This window comes from Passer domesticus, chromosome 4, assembly GCF_036417665.1.
Source record: "Passer domesticus isolate bPasDom1 chromosome 4, bPasDom1.hap1, whole genome shotgun sequence".
NCBI lineage: Eukaryota > Metazoa > Chordata > Aves > Passeriformes > Passeridae > Passer > Passer domesticus.
The window spans coordinates 49,470,406-49,483,477 of NC_087477.1; positions in this window are offsets into that span (position 1 = coordinate 49,470,406).

The window sequence follows — 13,072 nt, forward strand, 5'->3', positions numbered from 1 at the left end:
GAAATAAAATTTAGAGTGTTTGGATAATATATATGAAATTGTAAATTACCTGTGTGCAACTGCATTTTTGTCTCATCACAGCACATGTCACAGTTGAGATGGCCACAAAAGACAAACTATCACCACGCAATTTCAGAAGGTTTAAAGCATCTGCCCATACAGAGTTACACCACACCACATCAGGAGGCTGCAGGCATTGGTCCTTCTGGTGCTTTAGCCCAACCTTTTATACCCCTCACGTTGATGCACTGCACCTGAGTGCCCTCTGCTCCCCTTGGTGGTTGGTCAGTGCCCCTGGGCACTCCATGGCTCATTGCTGTCAGTGCTGCTCACCTGCTGCTCACAGCTGCACCCACTGGGGATGAGGCTGGGCCACAGCCCCACTCCCAATCACCACAAACTCTGTGCCTACATCATACTTAAACTACAAAGTTTAAACATCAGAAGTGTTAGAGAGGCATTTGAATTCCTTCTGTCCTGAGTGACCATTTGGATAGGGCAAAGAAAAAGAATACAAGGCAAATATAATAAAGAGCTACTGGTTGGTCTTCAGCACAGCGTCCAAGCAGAATCCATGACACTTCAGTCCTTGATGAATGACTCTACTAAAACATCTCATCACACAACTGAAACTGATTCAAAGCTAATGTATCAGATTTCCTATTCAATTAATACATATTCTTTCATTAATGCATCTCTTTGCTTTTTGAACCTTCACAAAATTTTGGCTTTCCAATTGATATGTGAAAAAGTGACGTGTTGCCTGACAATTTATAGTCCTTGATCTTGTGTTGGAGCATATACTAAATGTTGTCCCTTCTGCTTTCTTTCTAACTTTTGATTATGTTTTTGAGATTGCTCCTGAGTGGTGACCTGATGTTTTCATACAATTCTCTTTCATAGCTTCAATTTTTGCCCTAAGAGTGGATAACCCTTTTTATTTTCTTTTTTTTTGGATATGTACTGCCTTTAACTATATTGAATTTCATCTCCCTTTTTACCATCTTCACTCAAATTTCAAAGCTTTCCAAAACTCTTTGCAATAAATTTAATTTTTAATTTCCCTTTTATGTGAGAAAGCTAATTAATTTACAGCAACAAACTTCTTGTTTACTTGTTAGTCTCCACTACATATGAAATTTAATTTCAGTGGCCCAGAAGTTGATGTCTGCGCAATCTCAGAACTGCTCTGGTCAGTTTCCTTTTCCTCTCACTTTTTTTGTTTAATCTTCAAAAATAGATCAATTTTGCATAATTTGCTCATACTTGAGTTTGTCTTTACTAAGTGTTTTGTCAGTTGATTGTTTTCTTCACATTCTCTAGTTTCTAGGTCCTTCTTTCATAAGAAGAGGTCCTTCTTTTTTTCCTCCTTTCATTGTTTTTTTTTCCTATGCATCTGTAAATGCAAGTGTTTGCTGCCATCTGACCACTTTTCTCCTTTCTTCCTCTACCTTCTTTTCTTTTGCTCCATCACTTTTCTATCTGATTATGTCACTATTTATTACACCAGTTATACCAATTCAATTATTTCTCCAATGTTTTTTAATCAATACTGAGCAGTATTCAGTAGAAACTGAATAGAATGAGGATATTCTGTAAGAGATCTGAACAAGAGGGCCGCTTAAATGAAAGTAATTGGCAGCAATTGAAAGTAATTGAAAGCAATTGAAAGTAATCTAGAATGTGAAAAGAAAACTTGTTTTATAAATGTGCTGGGGCTGACATAGTTTTAGCCAGAAGGAAGGAGTAAGTAAGACAACAACATGATAACTAATCTGTGAATTAGGGAATGAGAAGGTTAATGAAACAATTTGTCCTGGTCACTGATATTTCAATATTCAAATAGATGCCAATGACCCTCAAATCCCCTTGCACTGTGCATGTAAGTGCTCTATGTATTCTTAACTCAGCTTTCATTAGCCTGAGGGTATGAATGAGATTACCTTGCCAAACATAAATGAATAGTATTTATTTAGCATAGTCACTTAATCATTCTTGAACAAACTCCATGAATCTTTTAAACCCATCAAATCCTCCAAGGCATTTCATTCTGGTACAGAAAGATATTTAAAGGCATTCTGGAAAATCTTTGACACTGGGGTGAAACTCTGGCATCATTCAAGGTAAAGGCAGATCTCCCACAGGTTCCAAAACATGCAATTAATAATATAAAATGTAAACATTAGCGTGTACACACCACACAGAATTCAGAAGCTGATTTTTATATATAATTTTGCATTAAAATAATTTTCATTCTGTGATACTGCAACTGATTTCTAATTTCCTATAACTACTGGGATGTTACAGAATGTGATATATGTATTCTAAACAACAAAAATTGTGTGACCTCTGTGGTGATTGCCCACTTATATTCTTTAGACACATTGTTCCTGAAACAGGACAGTTTCAGATGCATGCTTATGACACATTGTCCATTTGACCATGGTGGACCAATTTTATGGTGTCTATTATCAGAGTTTTCCGTGCCATGATGGATTTTGCATTTATTTGATGTGAAATCTAAACTGAAAGCTGAAATTTGAAAAAGCTCCACTGAATTTCAGAATAGTGTAAGCACAATAGAGCTAAGACTGTATGAATGGTGAGAAAAAAATTATTTCAATAAGCCAGCTGTGATTCTGAAAACTCGGTAGGCAAGCCAGCACTTCAGCTGGTATAAATCAGTGAAAAACCATTGAAGTAATCTGAACCACACCAGTCTATTAAACAAAGACTTGATGTCCATTCCCTTCTTCTGCTTTCCCCATCTAATCCAGAATTAATTTCAAAGCTCATTATTAAGCATAATTTTATGTATATTATATATATAATATGTATATTTTTTCATTACTCTTGAATAAATTACTGGACTTAGCTACATCATGTAGAATTTTAATGGTCAGAAAAGACTGCCTGATTCAGCAGCATAAGTAGGCATATGGGAATTCTAAAACAAACTGCTATTTGCAGTCAGGTTATCTTTCCAAAGCAGAAAAATTTAAGCTTAGCTTACAGTATACTTATTTTGATAAAATTTTAAAATAGATTTAGATTTCCTATTTCTCTGATATAGCCTCAGTTGAAAATGAGAAAAGCAACATCAATTATTAACACAGAGACAAACTTTTAGATTACACACTCTCTTGCAGACCAAAATCAAGTCCACTATAAAACACCCACACACACACATTTTGAAGAGTGGTTCAGAGGACAACCATTTTTAGAAAAAAGTTGGCCTATATTTATAACACAGTATGACAATAAAAGAGCATTTTCTCCAGTGTAAACAGATTATTTATATAGCTTCCACAAAAGGTTAATTTTATTTTCATATGATCTTGCTCATACAAACATTATTGAAAATATCCCTTTTTCCATTTTAGTAGGTATTCTGAGAAACTGCTTATGATGAGAAATTACACAGGGCAACTAAAATGTTATGTAAGTAATAAAATTTATGTTATATAACATAAAAATTACAGGAGTGTTTATGAAACCTATATATGAAATAAAAATAAAGAGATGGAATATAAAATTTCATAGGTCACAATGCATTTAAAATATTTTAATAAAATCTGGATCCTTCAAACTATCATAAGCACAAAGTAATATGAATTTTTCCATGAAGTTTTCCCTCCTGTAGCAGCTTACTACAGGTGCACATGACATAAATAGTCAGGATGGTAATTTCTTATGCACAGTGCATTCAAGTATTCCTTTATTAACAAATTAATTTCTGAAAATTAGAAGAATATGTATTCTAATGAGAAACACATTAGAAACACAAAATTAAAAGTTCTAATTATATAGCTCAAAGCTCCTGCAGTCTGTTTAGAAACATCTGTAATGATTTAAACTCTACTTGAATTCAACTTGTTGCAAAACCCAAGAAAAATAAAACGTTAAGCTTATTATTTCTGTCACCGAAATACACAGGAACTTTTCCTATTTAGCTTTAGTGGGTAACTCATAATCAACTAAACTTATTTGTTGAGATATGTATCTAGGTTTTTTATAAAATAAAAAGCAGTTAAAATCTTAAGGATTCCAAATTATTGCATTATTTGAATTTGGGGTTTCCAAGAGTTGGGGTTTCAAAAGCTGAAAGTTAAGGACACAAGAACCTACCAGAGGCATCTGAACAATGCCCTTAAAACCATGTTTTAAATTCTTATCTGCCCTTCAACAGTCAGGCTGTTGGACAAGATGATCATTGTAGGTCCCTTCCAAGAGAAATATTCTATTAATTTCTATTTCTATTATTTCTATTTCTATTTCTATTTCTATTTCTATTTCTATTTCTATTTCTATTTCATTAAATAACCCCAAAGTAGTTTCACACAGTAGCAATGATCACACCGTCCCTCTAAAATATAATGTCTGAAAACCCCCAAATACTGGTGTCCCTCTAAAATATAATGTCTGAAAACCCCCAAATACTGGTAGGCAGTGGTTGCAGTGTGCCCCTTGAAGGCAACAAATGAAGTATTTTGAGGTCAAAGAGGTAAACACAAAATGTGACAATTTGCTATGAAAGACTGTCAGCAGGCTTTCTTTTTTCTTTCACCCATGTCAAGTGACACTGTGGCTGTCTCAGTAAGAAAAGTGTTAAAACTCATGTCACCAGACCTCGAAGCACTCTAGTCCATTTATGCAACTCCTTAAGGAACTAGTGTTTTACTGTGCCTATTCAAGCTAATAGACAGAAAGGGCTCCTAACAAGATTTAAACTCCTCAAAATCTCGGATAAATAAGACTTATCTTTGCTACTACCCACCCCAGAAAGTGAGGGTAACCCAGGTTCTTGTTAACAGATGCCTTGGGGCAGATTAGAGTGAAATGACACAGAATGAGCTGTGCTTGTAAATATGTGCACATAAGGGTTTCAGAACAATTTGTTTCTGACTCCATCAATTAATGTAAATTGTAAAAAAAAACCCCATTTTAACTATCATAAGACTGACTTTTTGGTCACTTCCTAGTTTGGGTTTAATTTTTTAGATTTGTATCAAGCTACCTAAGTGACATATTTTTGATAATATTTAGAATATGAATATTTATTAAAAGGGAGAAACTACTAACAAATATGAAACAGATATTGAATAAATATTACATTAAAATTATTTTTTTCATTATTAACTATCTATCTTAACTCTGTTACTTGTTTGCTCTGTGTTTCTTGTCACATTTACTTATTACCCCAATGTATAGAAAGAACATTTTCAATTTTTGTCTTATAATGACACGTAAAACAATTACTGCTTTTATGAAATTGTGTTGCAGTTTTCCAGAATGAAAAAATTGGGTGATAAACTGTTATATTAGAGTATGAATCATTTACCTTCAGTTATACAGTATGTGTAAAAGAAATAACTTTAAATTTCTTTATTTATTATGAAATAAAAATAACAAATCATTATTATAATCTATTTGTTAGGAAAAGTTGTATCTTCCTGTGAAACAGCATAAGATTTTAGTAGTTTATGATAACAGTTGGATTTATGGCCATGGTTCAGGCCGCCCTCATATTCAAAGGCTCAAATTTTCTCAGTGCAATTCTTAAAGTTACCAATATGGTTGAAGTTTATCATGGTACAAATATTTTGCTAGAGCATTGCTTATATGACACCTTTGTTGTGAGACACTTGTTTATGTCACATGGAGATCCCAAATTACCTAATCCAGAAGTAGAGCTTCAACAAATGATAAATCAGATAGATTGGCCACAGGAGGAAATTAATTTCTATTACTGCTAGGTTGCATTGTAGGATGGTCATAAAGAAAATAGATGTATCTGGTTTTGACATATGAAATAGAATGGCCAAAGAATAAAATAACACAGCTTGTGCCAATAAATAAGGTAAATACAGTGCTGCTTCAGATAACTCAGAATGGTGATTTAAGATTGTTATGATCTTTCTCAGTTGCCCAGAAACTATCATACTGTATTAAATCTAAGTTTATCTCTAAATAAAAAAAAGAATGTCTGTCTCAGACACAGACTCAAATCTCATTATTTTCATCAAGTATTCTCTACAGAATGTAAATGCTGCAATTTATCCTTCTAAAAGTTGACAAGATTTCAAAGGAACAAAAATATTTGTCAGTAAAAAAATAATTATTTTGACAAATTAGTCCAAATGTGATATAAATTATAAAACCTCTTAAAAAAAAACCCAAGAGGTTTTATAGTTTATATCACATATAAGAAGATTTAGAAAAACATTAAAGAAACAGTTAAAAGAGCTATGACTTCATATGATTATCAGGAGAATGTTTTCTTTCATCATAAATAAAACATTTATTGCTTCATTGTTCCAAATTTCTATAAACAGAAAAAAATCTGGTTTGCAAACAAGCTAAGGTTTGATGTTTCTAGTCATCCACCTGATCACTATGTCTTTAACAATCAAAATATATAAATTGCCAACATAAATAAATAAATAAATGCATGTACACAGCTTTTCATGTACTTTCCTACCCTGACTCCCATTGGCTCTACCAGCCTTCTATTACATATACACCACAGAGCTTTATCTACTAGATATCTTGTTCTGCAGAGAAGGTTTCCTATTCTATATTAATTAAGTTGCTTTCATCAGAATGAGTCCTGCATAAGGAATGGGTAAATCTCACTTCTACTGGAGTTCAAAAAGCTGTTTAAACTGGGAGGTGTTTGCCATATTCATGATAATTTGTTTTTATGTTTCTGTATGCTCTTTACATTTACACTAGCTTCTATTCATACCTGTTTTTCCACATCCGTAAAGCAGTCTCACAAACTAAAAGAAAGATGGTAGAAAATTATTATGATTTTTTAGCTGTAAATGAGCAGAACTGTGAAGTGACTGAGCTACCAACCAAAATTAGATCTATTATAGTATAACATCTGTTACTCTATGATGCTTCCTTCTGACTTATAAATTCCTATGCAATTGAATAATTCTGCTACCATATCAAAACCTGACAAATGGGCTATGTTAATGTCTCAACCTATTGACTAGACAGTCAAGCTGTGCAGCCAGAAAAAAAAAAATCCTATTTACCAGAAATGCAAAGTTTGTAAAAAATTGCATGAAGATCAGTTTATACTTTGGATGTCTAAAATTTCTTCAAAACTTAAGAATTATTTTCCTCTTTCAACATAGCTAAAACTATTTCCTACATTTTGAATCTGCCTCAGTTACAATATATTTTACAGTACGTTTTGTAGGACAGAACATGCACTGAAAATCATCTACATTTGGAAGGTTCTCATAGTTGGTGTAATCTTTTTCACAGCACAGGATGACTGGATAAAAATTTAGAATAATTATGGAATATTGTTTTCTTACAGGGTTATGTTTCTCTGTTCCTGGCTCATGCTAAGATTCTCTTTCTGTTTCTTCAATCTGCAGTTTTAGCAAGAATTGTATTCCCAACTTTTTTCATTTGAAGTAACATTTGGCAGGCTTTCTCTAGCACTGAACCATATGCATATGGGTCAAATTGGATTGGAGGAAATAATTTCTTATGGGAAAGTTGTAAAATCAGGATATTGCCTTCCAGAAATATGTGAAAATTTACAATTTTGGCTTTTATTTGGCTTTTTCGTGTTCCTATGAACTTGTCCACTAGTGCACTGTACTTTACAAATTCTGATTTAAATTCTTTCCATTCAACAGGAAGCCATAGCTTGCCTCTTCATCCAAGCTGTTGCTTCACTTGGTTACATGTAATCCAGAGAAAGTTACTGTGCTCTTATTTTCCAACACAGCAGAAAACTTCTTGTTTTGCTATACTCAAAAATTTGAGATCTGTTCTGTAAATTTATAGAAGAGATGTGGAACAAGATGCAATTACTTTAGTAGTAACACATGTCTAAATCAGGGAGGTCATTTCTGAAAATAAAAAGTACTGAGGAAAGGTTTCCAGTTCTTGAAAGGCACTCAGCAGGAAATACAGCCCTGGGAATACTCTGTGTTTTTATTATATGAAATTAAAGGAGTCTGTGAAATATTGAAACTTTTTTTCCTTAAAATACACCAATTGTTTCTGATAAAACTTTGTTTGTGTTAGAGTTTCCTAGAAAACATTTGACGGGTTTACTACAACTTACTCATTTTGTCTCTATTTTATATCGTTATCCCTGGTTTGCAAACCTCCAAGTTGTCAGGAGTTCACACTGTATATTTAGAATAGCCAAAGAAAAAATTTTCATGGCATCAGTGATGTTAAAGCTGCCTCAAATCTTAGCTCATCAGCAAATCTGATTGGAAAATTCCAGTTCATCAAAACTGAATAGGGTTCATAAAAATCAGCGTGATTCAGTGAACCACAAGCAGCTCCTCTTACAGTCCACCAGAAATTCCCTACATCTGGCTTAGTGAATCACAGAACAGTTGAGGTTGCAAGGGGCCTCTGGAAGTCACTTGGTCCAAACCTCCTGCTCAAGGAGGACCCCCTAGAATAGGTTTCCCAGGGCACCTTTTGAATGTCTCCAACAATGGAGACTCCACAACATTTATGGGCAATCTCTGCCAATGTGCAGGCACCCTCTGCTTCCTGACATGCAGACCAAATCTGTGTTCCTGTCTGTGTCTGTTGCCCTTGTCCTGTGACTGGACACTCCTGAAAAGAGATTAGCTCCCTTCAGATATGTTTATGCGTTGCGGAGTTTCCCCCCTGAGCTCCTCTTCTTCAGGCTGAAGAATCTCAGCTCTCTCTTAGAAGACTTCCACTGGACTGTCTCCAGCATGTCCATGTCTCTTTTGTATTTGGAAGCCCAGAACTAGGCACAGTACTCCAATTTTGGCCTCCTCAAGGTGGAGTAGAGGGGAACCTTCCTCAATTTGTTGCCAACTGTTCTTCTTATGCAGCCAGATGATCATGTCTCAACAAGTTCTGGTGCATCAGATTGTTTCTCCCCAGATTTTGTACTTCCCTATGTCGGTTGACGTGCATAAGGTTCTTTTTAGCCCATTTCTCCAGCCTGTTGAGATCACCCTGGTGTTTTAGCCATCATCTGCAAACCTGCTGAGGGTACACTCTGTCAGATCATCCAGATCATTACTGCAGAAGTTGAACAGTATAGGACACTCTATAGACCCCAGTGAGACACTTCTAGTTAGTGGTTCCAACTAGACTTCGTACCACTGATCACAACCCTCTGAGCTATGCCCTTAAGCCAGTTTTCAGTCCTCACTCTCTGCTCATCCTGCTTCATCAACATCTCTTTGGACATCTGATTAACTTGATCCAGTAGAAGATGTCCCTGCCCATGGTGTGAGGGTCAGAAGGAACCTTAAAGATTACCTAGTTCCAAACCATTCTAAGCAATCCTGTGCTTCTATGATTTTATGGGACACATTGTCAAAAGCCTTATGAAGTCAAGGTAGACAATATCCACTGGTCTGCCCTCACCAAACCAGTTGTTCCATCATAGAAAGTTATCAAACTGTAGATCCCCAATTCCTACTTCTTGCCCTATTTTAAGAGGTGTTTAAAATACATGTAGACATGGTGCCTAGAAACATGGTTTAGTAGTGGGCTTGGTAATGCTGGGTTAATGGTTGGACTTCATAATCTTGAGGGCCTAAATGATTGCATGGTTCTTTCACTTAAAACATGTAAGAATATATACAACAAACTTAATATAAAACCATTCATTGTTGAATCACTAAGGTACAAGAAAATAAACCATGTATTCATTGTTTGAATTTTGCATATTAAGACATCACATAAAAAGAGTATTTCCTGAGAAACAGGTTTATAAATATCATATTTTAAAATTAAAACTACTTAAACTGGATTATATACTTTAGAATATAAAATAGAGTTTTAAATATATCAGTAAGCCAAAATCATCTATCCAACATCTTAGAAGTCAGAAATCTGACTTTTGTTGTTGAAAAATTACAAAGGATATATAAAAACCATGAGATGAAAATTTGAACCAGTGTCATAGCAACTCCAGTAGGTAAGTTTAGATTTTTTCTTTAGTACTGAGGCTGGTAGAAAAGTCTTAAAGACAGCAGACAATCTGTTAGAGTTCTGCAAGATTCACATTCTTGATTCACAGGCAAAGGGGGAATATTTCATTAAAAATGACAGTAAATTAGATGTATTCAATCTGAACAGAGAAGCAGTAATATGGTGAAATGACATCCAGCAGAAGAGCTTAAAGTCAGCCTCCATCAGAATGTTTGAGCTATCAGGGAACAGGCAGCTGTGTCTATGTGTGTGTGTGTGTTCACCTCCCCCAACCCCTGGATCATGTTACCTAAATTCATCATGGGAATGTTAAGTACATCACTCTGAAATAACGGATTGAACAATACTTGTATCCCAACAAAAGTTGAACAGAGATACAACAGAATTATTTTGAGCTCTTTTACATCTCTGACAATGGAAGCTTAACTGAACTTGCTTTTGCTGTATGGTTATAGCAGTTTTTACTTCACTGATGCAAGCCAACTCCTTTGACAGTCAGCTTGTGTGGCTGACTGCCCTGCGAGATACCTGTGCTATCTCCTGGCTGATTAGCTGGAGTGCAGCTAGAAGTGCATCTACTGCAGCTCAACATAGACCTGTGCCTGAGCCAGCTTTTCACCCAGTTCTGAAGCTTACATGGGATTTAGAGTATCACATATTGACTAATTCATCCTGACGTTGGAGGAAACTTAGAGAAACACTAGCAAGAATCTACTGGAAGTTTATTTTGAAAAGCAGTGTAGGCCATGGCTGTTGGTGCCAGTCCAGTTCCATTAAACTTGGTGCCAGAGCCAGTGATTCATAACTGTTTATTCAACAAATCTTAATCTATGAATGAGACTACCTCAACAAGTTTAAGTTGGAATACAAAATACAAAAAAACAGCCTAATCTGATTTATAATTCTGTATTTTTGCTACCACCTGTAGTTAGATTGTGATATTTACTCTTTTAATATACACACAAACTCAGTAATGAAAAATTACCTAAATTTTGCTAGCAAAACTTTGGAGTCTTTCAGTCAAAACTTCTTAAGTAGCTAGTAGAGAAATTAGATTAATTCATGACTAGCAAATATGTGTCAAGTCAGTTTCTCAGGTATTATAGGGACAATAAACAACAAAAACCACCATTTCAGTATTAAGTGATTAAAAGCAGAAAGTCTCACTTTAGGCTCACTGAAAACCATTTTGGGCAAGTTCTAGGAAGGTATTTGAGCAGGAATCTCAAATAGAATAAAAGAAACAATTGTTTTTAATACTATTAAAAGAAACCTAGCTCTCACTGGGAGTAATAAATCCAGTATCTCTCAATAGACTGTAGTGAGAGACATGATAAAAGAGCACCAAAAAGTGCAAAGATGAGACATCATTGTGGAGCTTCAGGTAATCTTTCATTGCAGAGTAGGTGAGAGATGCTAAGAATTACCAGTAAATTTGGGTGCATGCAACCACCTGTGTCTTTCCCTACTTGCTACCAGGGCCCTAAGGGTACCACTGAGACCTGCTTCCCATTCTATCCCCCTACATGTCCATCAGTGGCATCACTGGCACTGCAGCAGGGTAAGCTCCTCACTGCCCACAGTCCTGCCCTGCCCAACCAGGGCCCTCCCAAACTGGGTCTACATGCCAGGGAGCTGTGTGGTGCTGCTCTAATCACACAGAAAATCACAGAAGTGAAACCTTAGTCAAACTTGTATAATGTATCAAGAAGATGTGGTTTATTAAAGATTCTTCCAAACATCAATAACCAGAATGAGAAGGACAAAGAGTAAAATCTTTCTGGGCATTTTCATTTTGGAAGTATCATAGAATTGTAGAATGGTTTGGGTTGGGAGGGGACCTTTCAGACCACCTAGTTCAAACATTCCTGCTTTGGGCGGGGACATTTTCACCTAGCCCAGTTGTTCAGAGCACCACCCAATCTGGCCTTGAAAATCAAGTATTTTGTTATTCATCTTTCAGTCTTATGGTTTCTGATCAAATGTCCATGTCTACTACAGCTGCAATAATCTTGCATTAGTTGAACGTGCCTGAATAATCCAGAATTTTTCCAGAATTTGAATCTGACTGTGATTGTTTTGGACGTATGTTGAATCATCTCCAAAAACTGGATTCATGCCCAGTGAAAATCATTTGAGTTGGTACCAAAGAAATGCATGCATCTAAAACCATAAAAGCTTTTTGAAAATAATTGCTTATGCCTAAATGCAGAATAAACAAAGCAGAGAAAAGTAATCAAAAATGTACTGAACAGCTTTAATACATACAGTCTAAATTTTTGGGACTATTAGACAAACTAATCCATAGCATTGTGAAGGGCCTGAACACATATAAAAGAGTGGGGAATGGAAGGAAATGCTTCAGAATTACGGAAGACTCAGAAAACCTAATATTCACTTGATTTCTGTTAAAAATATGCTTTTCAATATTTCATGAATATTGTGTATATTACTATATACAAATATACACAATACATATATACATATATATAAAAAAGCAGTTCTAGTCACTGTTTGAAAGAAACTAGGCAGATTGTTTATGAATTTTAACTTGCCAGGTGAGGAATATAGTGAAATGCAATGAACTATAATACAAAATAAGACCTACTGAAGAGCTAAGGAAATATTAACCAGCAGTTTTCATTTGGTAATGAACAATTAAAAGCACTTGCCATAAACAACAGAACCCTTCAGAAAGTTCTATCCACAGAATTCTACAGGAAAGCTTCCTAGTCATTCAGTCTGGTTATTTTAGATTAGGACCACAATTTATTTAGCTGTAGGATTATCAACAGTGGTTGATTTCAATCACATATAACAAGGGCTGTATCTGTAAAAGGATTTTGACATCTAAAATCTGTGTCCAAAAATGTAGTCCGCAATAACATTGGGACTGAACATCTAGACATTTTTATCCCACTTAATCCCATCTGGGACCCAATAAGAAAGTGGAATTTCTGGGGATGCCTGATCTGTCTCCAATGAAACTGTAGACATGCATTCCTTATAGTGTAAATTGGCCACAGAAGGAAATTTTAGCTAACAAGGTAATGGTCTGAACACTTACCTAGGCAACAAGAAACTAGCACCAAAACATCTT